Genomic DNA, 8,793 nt, shown 5'->3' with positions numbered 1-8,793 from the left:
TTGAGGGGATTCAGTTCGTCACCGAATACTCTCGAAAACTTCCACAGGTGTAAGATTAAGTTTATGAAAGATTAAGTTTGATGAATTTGCTTAACAAATTATGTGAGAAAATACAGTCGTTGCATTGTTAAATGGTGGGAATGTAATTGTCTTCTAATATGACCTTCCCTGTGCTGTCTTTTCTTTCTTCTTTGGCTTGGCTTCGCGGACGAAGATTTATGGAGGGGGTAAAAAGTCCACGTCAGCTGCAGGCTCGTTTGTGGCTGACCAGTCCGATGCGGGACAGGCAGACACGATTGCAGCGGTTGCAAGGGAAAATTGGTTGGTTGGGGTTGGGTGTTGGGTTTTTCCTCCTTTGCCTTTTGTCAGTGAGGTGGGCTCTGCGGTCTTCTTCAAAGGAGGCTGCTGCCCGCCAAACTGTGAGGCGCCAAGATGCACGGTTTGAGGCGTTATCAGCCCACTGGCGGTGGTCAATGTGGCAGGCACCAAGAGATTTCTTTAGGCAGTCCTTGTACCTTTTCTTTGGTGCACCTCTGTCACGGTGGCCAGTGGAGAGCTCGCCATATAATACGATCTTGGGAAGGCGATGGTCCTCCATTCTGGAGACGTGACCCATCCAGCGCAGCTGGATCTTCAGCAGCGTGGACTTGATGCTGTCGACCTCTGCCATCTCGAGTACCTCGACGTTAGGGGTGTGAGCGCTCCAATGGATGTTGAGGATGGAGCGGAGACAACGCTGGTGGAAGCGTTCTAGGAGCCGTAGGTGGTGCCGGTAGAGGACCCATGATTCAGAGCCGAACAGGAGTGTGGGTATGACAACGGCTCTGTATACGCTTATCTTTGTGAGGTTTTTCAGTTGGTTGATTTTCCAGACTCTTTTGTGTAGTCTTCCAAAGGCGCTATTTGCCTTGGCGAGTCTGTTGTCTATCTCATTGTCGATCCTTGCATCTGATGAAATGGTGCAGCCGAGATAGGTAAACTGGTTGACCGTTTTGAGTTTTGTGTGCCCGATGGAGATGTGGGGGGGCTGGTAGTCATGGTGGGGAGCTGGCTGATGGAGGACCTCAGTTTTCTTCAGGCTGACTTCCAGGCCAAACATTTTGGCAGTTTCCGCAAAGCAGGACGTCAAGCGCTGAAGAGCTGGATCTGAATGGGCAACTAAAGCGGCATCATCTGCAAAGAGTAGTGAGATAGTAACTAACACCACAAAGAATGTAGTAAATACACCAAGAGTAAGGACACGCTGACATTTCCCAGCCATCTGGAGACACCATAAGGGAACATGTGTGTAAACAGGGATCCCCTGCCCAAAGGTGTACAAAGGTGGGATGAACATTTTGAGTGGGGCTTAGTGTAGAGAATGAGTTACTGAACTCTTTCTTTGCAGAGTGTAATATTGGCGGGAGTTAAATTTCAAAATAAATAAATTAGTACAAAAGAAGAAAAAGTGAGGCAGTGTCTGTAGTTCATTGTCCATTCAGAAATCTGATTGCGGAGGGGAAGATGCTGTCCTTGTGCGTCTTCAGTCACCTGTACCTCCTTCCCGATGGTAGCAGAGTGGCCTGGGTGGCAGGGTTCCTTGAGGATAAAGGCTGCTCTCTTAAGACTCCACCTCTTTACCTTGATGAAGGGCTCAAGCCTGAAACATTGGTTATGTGTCTTTATCTTTGCTACATAAAGTTCGCTGTTGGACCTGCTGAGTTTCTCTGGCTTTTCATTTTTGCTTTTGCCTTTTGTAGATGTCCGCACCAGAGTGAAGATGATACCCATGATGGCAATGGCTGAGTTCACAACTCTCAGTACTTTTTTCCTGTCCTGTGCATAGGCATCTCCATAACAGACAATGATCTAACCAGACAGTGGTGTAACCAGACGGAATGCTTTCCATGATACACACAAGTCTGGATTAGCCATTAATGTGCTTTAGACATCAAAAAAAGGGGTCACCACAGAGTTTTTTCCCCCCAGTGCCAGATTTACCACAGTTGAGATGATCTAGGGCCATTGCCATCATGGGCATCATTTTCATCCTGTTGTGGACATCGAACCCTGGTCTGGTCGATCACTGGCGCTGTAAAGGCGTCGCGCTAACCACTAAGCCAACTGTGCTGCCCCTAAATTAATCTTTCATGTTGCCACCAAGCCCACCAGCCTATTTTCTGAAAGCCTTTCATTGTTCTCCTCATGTGATGCATTACTCCACCAATGCATTAGCTCATGCATCTGGTCTCACCCCATCATGGATGTTCCTTTCATCCAGGTCTCACCCCATCAAGGATATTCCCTTCATCCTCTTCTTCTTTCTCCACCCACTCTCTCTGCAACTTAAAGCTCACTTTGTTTTCTCTGTTTTTTTCCTTCCTCTTCTGATGAAGGGTCTTCAGTATGAAAAATCAGGCAGCATCTGTGGAGAGAAAGCGACCATCCATGCTTCAGGTTGGGACCCTCCTTTCTGAGATGAGGGTGGGAAGGGGAGACACCGACCATAAAAAGGTGAATGGTGTGGCCATATTAGGCTAAAGAAGGTGGAGTGTTGGAGAAACAGTCAGGGGAGCAGACCCCTGAGGTTGGGGGGTGGAAGGGGAGTTGAGAGTAAGGGGATCAGGAAATGCAAGACAAATGGAATCTGATTAGGGTGGCGGTTACTGAAATTGTAATGTTCCGTGATTATCCTGGATTTGGGAATGGATGGACAGATGCTTCTATGTGGGAATGGTGAGGGGAATTAAAATGGCTGGCAACTGGGGGTAGGGTTCAGCTTGGAGCTAAGAATTCAGAATAGTTGATATCTGGAATGAGCTGCCAGGGGTGATGATGGATGTAGAATAAATCATATAAAAATTCTGGTCTGAGCCCTTCTTCAAAGGTTGGTGTCGGACCTATCTAGACAACACCTTGCCATTATCAACCATCACCCATTCCTCTTCCCACTCCCCATGTACATTTCCATCTGTATTGTTAAACAGCGCTGAGCCCTGAGGATCACCACTAGTCACAGGCCTCCAGTTCGAGAAGCAACCTGCTGACCTTCTCCAGCACCTTCCGCCATCACCCCCTGCTTTAAATCTTGAAGGCAATTTTCTATCCATTCTACTCTCTCTCTACGTGATTTAACCTTCCAGAGTGGCCTCATTGACTGATTTGCTGAAATCCACACATACAATATCTTCAGCTCTGCCTTCGTCCACCCTTCTGGTCACAGCTTCCAAAATTCAGATTTGTGAGGCATGACCTCCCAGTTACCAAACTGTGATGACTCTCCCTCATCAACCCTTGTCCATCCAAGTGCACGTAAATATTTTCCCTCAGAATATTCTCTCATAACTTACCGACCACAGATGTTAGGCTCACTGGCTATGCTTTTCCCAGAAGTCCTTCTTTAATAGAGACAAAACAGTCTTCTGATACCTCACCTGTACTTAATGATGAGTCAGTAATCGCAGGCAAAGACCCATTTAATGAAGAAGCCATTAAGACCATATAATGTATGAGCAGAAATAAGACCACTTGGCCCATCAGGTTGGCTCAACATTTGAAACATGGCTGATGTAATTTTCCTTTAGAAACGTAGAAACATAGAAGATAGGAGCAGGAGTAGGTCATTTGACCCTTCGAGCTTGCTCCGCCATTCAACGACATCATGGCTGATCTTAAAGTTCAGTACCCCGTCCCCGCCTTCTCTCCGTAACCTTTAATACCCTTATACTGAAGAAATAGATCTAATTCCCTCTTAAATATATTTAATGAACCAGCCTCTACTGCCCTCTGTGGCAATGAATTCCACAGATTCACCACCCTCTGGGTAAAGAAATTCCTCCTCATCTCGGTCCTAAATGGTTTGCCTATTAAACATAGAAACATAAAAACATAGAAGTTAGGAGCAGGAGTAGGTCATTCGACTCTTCGAGCCTGCTCCGCCATTCAACGAGATCATGGCTGATCTTAAAGTTCAGTACCCCGTCCCCGCCTTCTCTCCGTAACCTTTAATACCCTTATACTGAAGAAATAGATCTAATTCCCTCTTAAATATATTTAATGAACCTGCCTCTACTGCCCTCTGTGGCAATGAATTCCACAGATTCACCACCCTCTGGGTAAAGAAATTCCTCCTCATTTCGGTCCTAAATGGTTTGCCTATTATCCTCAAACCATGGCCCCGGGTTCTGGATTTTCCCATCATTGGAAACATCCCATCTGCATCCATTCTGTCCAGTCCTGCCAGAATTTTATAGGTCTCTATGAGATCCCCTCTCAATCTTCTAAACTCCAGCGAGTACAATCCCAATTTGCGCAATCTTTCCTCATAAGTCATTCCTGCCATTCCAGGTATCAGCCTGGTGAATTGCCTCTGCACTCTCTCCATTGCAAGAACATCCTTCCTTAGATAAGGTGACCAAAACTGCACACAATACTCCAGGTGGGGTCTCACCAAGGCCCTGTACAGCTGCAGTAAGGTATCCTTGTTCCTATACTCAAACCCTCTTGATATGAAGGCCAACATACCATTTACCTTTTTAACCGCCTGCTGTACCTGCATGCCCGCCTTCAGAGACTGGTGTACAAGTATCCCTAAGTCTCTCTGTACTTCCCCATCTCTTAATCTAATGCCATTCAAATAGTAATCTGCCCTCCGGTTTGTATTACCAAAGTGGATAACCTCACATTTATCCACATTGTAGTGCATTTGCCATGTATCTGCCCAGTCCCTCAATTTATCCAAATCACACTGGAGCTTCCTGACCCTCTCTTCCATGCACACAACCCCTCCTAGCTTAGTGTCATCTGCAAATTTGGAGATATTACATCCAATCCCCTCATCCAGATCATTAATGTAAATTGTGAACAGCTGGGGTCCCAGTACAGATCCCTGTGGCACCCGACTGGTCACCGCCTGCCACTCAGAAAACGAGCCATTTATCCCAACTCTCTGTCTTCTACCTGCCAGTCAGTTCTCAATCCACATCAATACTTTGCCCCCAATCCCATGAGCCTTGATTTTGGAAGCCAGTCGTTTATGCGGGACCTTATCGAAGGCCTTTTGGAAGTCCAGGTACACCACATCCACTGGCTCTCCCCCATCTATTTTAGCTGTCACCATCACAAAGAATTCCAATAGATTTGTCAAGCACGATTTACCTTTTGTAAATCCATGTTGACTCTGTCCGATCCCTTCTCTGCTAGTCATATGCTCCGCTATTACATCCTTAATAATGGATTCCATCATTTTGCCCACGACTGATGTAAGGCTCACTGGCTTATAATTCCCCGCTTTTTCTCTACCCCCCTTTTTAAATAGCGGGGTAACATTAGCTACCCTCCAATCCTGCGTACTGATCCTGAGTCTATCGAGTTCTGGAAAATAATTCTTAAAGCATCTGCTATCTGAATGGCCACTTCCTTAAGTACCCTAGGATGTAGATTATCAGGCCCTTGGGATTTATCTGCCTTCAATCCCATCAATTTCCCCAAGACCATGTCCTTAGAGATACTGATTTCTTTCAGTTCCTCCCTTGCATTAGTCTCTATGTTTCCCAACATCTTTGGGAGGTTATTTGTATCCTCTCTTGTAAAAATAGAACTAAAGTAAGAATTTAATTGGTCTGCCATTTCCTTATTTCCCATTATATATTCCCCTGATTCTGACTGCAAAGGACCTACTCTGGATTTCACCAATCTTTTCCTCTTGACATATTTATAAAACTTTTGCAGTCGGTTTTTATATTTGCTGCAAGCTTACTTTCATAATTTATTTTTGCTCTCTTAATTAATCCCTTTGTCCTCCTTTGGTGCATCTTGAACTACTCCCAGTCTTCGGTTGTGGTACTTTTTTTGGCCAATTGATATGCTCTCTCTTTGGACCTAATGCTGTCTCTAATTTCCCTTGTTATCCACGGTTGAGTCACCTTTTTTGGTTTATTTTTATGCCAAACCGGTATAAACGATTTTTGCAATTTCTCCATTAGATCTGTGAATGCTTTCCATTGCCTATCCACAGTCAACTCCCCCATAAGCACCACCAAATCAATCTTAATCAACTCCCGTCTCTTACCATCATAATTCCCTTTATTTAAATTCAGGACCTTAGTCTCGGTTTTAATTTCATCACTCTCCATGTCGAGTGAGAATTCGATCATGTTGTGATCACTCCTACCCAAAGGGCCTCGTACAACAAGATTGCTGATTAGCCCCTTATCATTGCATAATACCCAATCTAAAATGGCCTGCTCCCGAGTTGGTTCCTCGACATATTGGTCTAGATAACCATCCCGTAAACATTCAAGGAATTCCTCCTCCTCTGTATTTTTACTAATTTGGCTCGTCCAATCTATATGTAAATTAAAGTCTCCCATGATGACAGCTGTTCCCTTATTGCACGCTTTTCTAATTTCTCTTTTAATGCCTTCCCTCACCTCTACACTACTATTTGGAGGCCTATATACCACTCCCACTAATGTTTTCCGCCCCTTGCTATTCTTCATTTCTACCCATATAGATTCCGCATCTTCCGAGTTGATATCCTTTCTGTCAAACGTGTCCGTCCCTTCTCTCACCATCAATCCCATTCTCCTGCCTTCTCTCCCCTTCCATAGCTCAAGACAGCCTAATAATCTAGAACCTATGCTTAAAATCTACCCAATGACTTGGCCCCCATAACCGACTGTGGCCACAAACTCCACAGATTTACCACCCTCAGGTTGAAGAGCTTCTCCTCACCTCTGTTTACCCCTTATTCTGAGGCTGTGCCCTCTGGTCCTTGACTCTCCCACCACAGGAAACATCTTCCCCATGTCTACTCCACAAAGCCCTTTCAATATTCAGTGTTTCGATGAGATCTTCCCTTCCCTCCCCATACTTCTGAACCCTGGTGAATGCAGGCCCAGAAACATCATGCACTTCTCATTCTGGGAACATTCTTCCCCCTTATCCACCCAAGCATTCCACATCCCCTTCATCGCTGCTGACCCTCCCTCCTTTCTCCACCTATCACCTCCTGCCTTTGCCACACCCTTTACGCTTTTGTACGGACGCCTGCCAAAATTCTCCCACACCTGGATGAAGGGCACAAGCCTGAAACTTTGGTTCTGTATCTTCACCTTTGCTACATCAAGGACACTGTTTGACCTGCTGAACTTCTCCAGCATTTTGTGTTTTCCTTCAACCACGGTGTCTACAGATATTCGTGACTTACATAATTCTGGTAAATCTAGACCCTCTACAAGTCGGGAATATCCTTGGAAATGCGTAAAACTGTTCACAATATGCCAAATGTGGTCTGACCAATGCCTTGTAAAGACTCAACATTACATCTTTAACTTTTACACTCTAGGCTACCCAAAATGAAACCGAACATCAGGTTAGCATAACGGTTATCCCAAAGCTGCTACAGGGCCAGCGACTGGGGTTCGAATCCCGCACTGTCTGTAAGGGGTTTGTACATTCTCCCCGTGTCTGCGTGGGTTTCCCTTCGGAAAAAAACACATTGGGTTGTAGGTCAAATTGGGTGTCATTGGGCACAGGCTTGAGGACAGAAAGGGCCTGTTACCGTGTTTAATGTCTAAATTTATCAATTTGAGCTTTAACATTGCATTTGCCCTTCTCAACCTGCAACTCAACCCTCAGGAATTAGGAAGCCCAAATCCCTCCAGAACTTCCTTTTCTCAAATCCAACCCCATTTAGAAAACAGCCTGTCTTTTTTAACCTAGACTATACACTTCCTAACATTATATTTTGTCTGTCACTTCTTCTTTGAACCTGTCTGTCCCTCTACAGACCCCCTGCTTCCCCAACAGCACCGGACAGTGGAAATGAGAGAAGATGTAGCAGGCTACAAGGAGGCCCTTCTGCATTTACTCAGCCCACTAACCTGATTCCTTGCAGTTGAATAACTCTTTGTCTCGTAATTCTATCAACAGTGTGGTCCAATTTATTCTGTCTCTTCCTCAACATAAGAAAAAACCAAGGAGCTGATTCTGGTCCTCGGGCAGGGGCTGGGGGGGTGGGGGGGGTGGGTGGAATTCAGGAGAATGCAATCCGGTCCTCATCGAGGGGTCAATTCCTGGGTCTCAACTCCTCTGAGAATCTGTCCTGGGGTTTCCATGTCGATGCAATCATGAAGAAGGGTCTCCAGCGGCCATAATTTGTGAGGAGGCTGAGCAGATTCAGTACGTCACCAAAGACTCAAAAGAATTCTACAGGTGTACCGTGGGGATCATTCTGTCTTGTTGCATCACCATCTGGTACGGAGGTGCCAATGCACAGGACAGAAAAATACTCCAGGGAGCTGTTAACTCAGCCAACAGCATCACGGGCACCTCCATCGAGGACATCGACAAGAGGCAGTGTCTTAAGAAAGGGACCTCTATCTTCAAGGACCCCATCACCAGACCACACCCTCTTCACCAGGGAAGAGGTACAGGAGTTTAAAGATGAGCTCCCAGTGGCACAAGGACGGTTCTTCCACGCTGAATGGACAGCAAACCACAGACACTGCCTCACTTCTTCCACGATTTATATACTTTGAAATACAATTGACAGGTACATTTGCACCGTGAAGCTGCTGCAACACAATGAATTTCATGACATGCTCATGAAAATAAATTCTGATTCTGATTCTCTTTTCCATCCAATGCACTCAGAGCGAACTTGTGCAAGAAGCAAGCGAACAGTGCAAAAAAAAATCAATCAATGCGCTTGTAGGCCATGGAGGAACTCAGTAGGTAAGGCAAAATCCATGGACAGCAATGATTCAGGTCAGAACACCATCAGGAATGGAAAGAAAAAGTAAGGCAGAA

The sequence above is a fragment of the Narcine bancroftii genome, chromosome 6, assembly GCF_036971445.1.
Source record: "Narcine bancroftii isolate sNarBan1 chromosome 6, sNarBan1.hap1, whole genome shotgun sequence".
Lineage (NCBI taxonomy): Eukaryota > Metazoa > Chordata > Chondrichthyes > Torpediniformes > Narcinidae > Narcine > Narcine bancroftii.
Note: the sequence above shows the minus strand (reverse complement) of the source record.